This window comes from Pteropus alecto, unplaced genomic scaffold (genome assembly GCF_000325575.1).
Source record: "Pteropus alecto unplaced genomic scaffold, ASM32557v1 scaffold68, whole genome shotgun sequence".
In the NCBI taxonomy this organism is placed as follows: domain Eukaryota; kingdom Metazoa; phylum Chordata; class Mammalia; order Chiroptera; family Pteropodidae; genus Pteropus; species Pteropus alecto.
The window spans coordinates 8,433,214-8,436,650 of NW_006441386.1; the positions used below are offsets into that span (position 1 = coordinate 8,433,214).

Sequence of the window (3,437 nt, forward strand, 5' to 3'; positions counted from 1 at the left end):
AAACCCTGAACATCAGGCTAGAATATAGCCATGTTTCAAAAAGGGCAGAAACAAGTCCCTGTGAGCAGCCCTGGAGCCTTCCCTCCTGATGCGCCTTGTCTTATCATTTCTGAAAGGGGTTTTACGTCCAGGGCCGCTATGCCACAGGGACTGAAAAGTGACCCTTGGTAGGACTCATACCCAGTCTAGATTCGCAGCCTCGGTGGGTCCTTGGTTCAGTTCACTCAACTCTATTTTGAGCCCTGGGCTGGTCCCAAACAGGCGGGTGACATTCCCCTTAGCACTCACAGTCTACTGTGGGATAAAGAGCAGTTAAGGCAGGGAAGGTACGAGAAGGGAACATTTGGACCTTAACTCAGTCATTGTGATGCAGCCTTTATGACTGAAGACATTTGGGAAAAGGCCGTCCAACTTTCGAGGATTTGAGGTACACACGTCCTCACTCCATCCTGAGACTTACTCTACATCTCCCTAGAGGAGAGAACTGCCTTAAACTTGGGCAAGAGGAGCCTCTCCCTCTGCTCTATGCTTTTGAGGCCCCCCTCTGGCTACACCCTTCCCCAAAGGGCAAGGAGACTGTAGGGCCAAGAGGACATGACCCCCAGAGCCCACAGCCCATTTACAGACCAAGCGCAGGTACTAAAGAGCCTAGAATTCCCTCCTCAAACAGCTGAGCCCAAGGTGTGGCCAATGACAGTTGTTAGGTGAGGGGAGGAGCCTGAACTGGGGCTAGAGTGTCCACAGTATCTGTGTACCAGAGGGAAGGTGTCAGATGGGACAAGAAGGGAAGTGAAGGATGGCTCTCCCTGAACCACTAAGTCCAGAATAAAATTCAAGGAAGCCAGGAGTTCTAAATGTGAGCCTGGCCCCCTGGGTCAGTAAGAGGATGTGCTTGTCAAAGTCAATGACAGAATATATTTTATTTAATAGTTTGTAAGTGTGTGTGGGCCTTTATCTGTACCCTAGCCTCAGGCCCTGCAAATGTCAGGGGTGGCCCAAGCTTGCAGGTGATATAGGTAAGAGAAGTCTGTGCTCATTCACATAAGGCCATTTTGACCCAGCATCATTAAACGGCTTCTTCAAAATGCACCTCCTGGAAAAAGTGCTGATGGGAATGCAAATGGTAGAACACCTCTGAAGGGTGATTTGACACTAGCAGAATTATGTATGTATACACTTACCCTTCACTCAGAAAACCTACTCTAAAAAATGTATCCTAAAGAGTCGCTTGCAAAAATATGAAACGAATAATGCACAATAACATGTGACATTATACATAACACAAAAGGTTGGAACAACACAATGTCTCTCAGTGGGATGAGCGAAATAAACTGCAGTCATTCACACCACGCAGAACGGTGGAGCTGTGAAAATGAATGCAGGAGACATGAACAGTTCTGGACATGGATGGTGCCGATGGTTTCACAACAGTATGAATGTATTTAATACCACTGAACTGTACACTCAAAGATGGATAAGACGGTAGATTTTGCTACGTATATTTTAAACATAATTTTTAAAATTGTGAAAAAAGGAATGAATACAGAAGGTATCCATGCCCTGATATAGAGCAATCTCCATAGCACATTGTAAAGGAAAACAAAAAGGCCAACTGCAGGGCGGTGTAACTGCTCCACCACCTCTGTGTAAGAAGCGGGGAAGCAGATAATGCACAAACGCGCACATGCACACACACGCATGCACACGCTTACATTTGCAAAACCAAACAGTGGAAAGGTAAAGTAAAAACCAATTCAAAACATGGTTACCTACATATAGTAGATAATGGGAAAATTATTTATACAAGTAGTTCAGTAATTAAATGAAAAAGAAATGTCAGAATTAGAATAGGACCTTCAGGAGCGTCACAGTCATGGAGCAGCCTCCTGCGGTCTCCTCTGCAAATGGGCTCCGTGGCCTAGCTCCCCCGTCCCCGCCACCGGTAATCATGCACCAAGGCCCACGAGGGGTCACCGCTGAGGTTTCCATCAGCCCACAAGCAAGAGCATGGCAGCCATCCCCTCCAGAGGCTCACTGGTGGCCACCCATGAGTACTAACGGCGCCACCTGGGTTCCACTTGCAGTAACAGCTCCTATGGAAATGCCAAGGACCTTGAGGAAACCATTCCCACCACCCTGGTCTCCCCAAGGCTAGGTCACTGGTGGGTGAGCCTCTTTTTCAGGAAGTCCATTCTCCCCTTCATGGCCACAGCGTTGAAGTCTCCAGAGCACTCGCAATCTCTCCAGGCTTCCAGCAGCATGATCACCTATGACCTAGCTCCAGAAGCCACAAGGAAGCAGCCTAGTGGCCTGCCCAAGAAAACCAACAGCTGGCCCCCATCCTGGGTGGCTATCACCAGCCACCAGACTTGCAGAGGCACTAGGCTCTTTTGCACCCCTTTCCCCCCATCCCACCCCATAGATAAGGCAGGCTGCAGCAAGCAGAAGGAGTTGGATTCTTTAATATCAAAACAACAAAACACCAAAAAGGAGCCTGAGAGAGTCTCACTCTTTACTGTCCTAGCCACACATGAGCTTTCCTGACACCCATAACTGTGTGCTTTGCACCAAGAAAAAAATAAATAGCCAGCCAAAAGAAAAAAAAAAGGACCATTCTACAACCCTTAATGAAATAATAACATAGGCAAAGATCATCAACACAAGAGAGAGATGATGAGACTTTGTGGGATTCCTGAGATGATTCTTAATGGAAGACAACTACACAACGAAAGAAGTCACTTTGACAAAATAATAATAATAATAATAATGGAGAAATATGAGGAGAAGGAGGAGGAAAAGGAGAAGGAACCAAAATCTAATCAAGCCTTTCTATCCAATTTCTAGATTCTTGGAAATTCTGAGGACAGAGGAACATGTTGACGAACTCCTGAACGAGGAAAACTCTATCAGGCCTAGCTTCTTCACCCAATAAATTGCAAGGAAAAGAGAGAGATAGAAGGAGAAACCTGTAGACAGTGGTGTTCTGGTGAATGTTTAATAGATAAAAATATCATGTCCTCCCATATTAGTCACTTCGGGCTGCCATAACAAAATACCATAGACTGGATGGCTTAAGCAATAGACATTTATTTTTCTCTGATCTGTAGGCTGGGAAGTCCAAGGTCAAGGTGCTGGCAGATTCCATTCCTGGTGAGGACCCTCTTCCTGGCTTGGAGATAACTGCCTTCTCCCTGTGTCTCCACATGGCAGAGACAGAAAAGGGTAGGGGCGGGGGGACTTCTGGTCTTTCTTCCTCTCCTTATAAAGACATTAATCCCATCATTGGGTCCCACCCTCATTAACCTTATCTAAACCTAATCACCTCCCAAAGGCCCTACCTCCAAATGCCAACACATTGGGGGTAAGGCTTCAATACATGAATCTTGGGGAGCACAACATTCACTTCATAACACGTCTTAATATGATATGATAAACTG

General features: G+C 46.2%; 1 pseudogene; it reads left to right on the plus strand.

Annotated features, from left to right (window-relative positions):
• The first annotated feature begins 2,007 nt into the window (after nt 1-2,007).
• Nucleotides 2,008-2,263, plus strand: LOC112485226 (annotated as a pseudogene).
• Nucleotides 2,264-3,437: the final 1,174 nt, after the last annotated feature.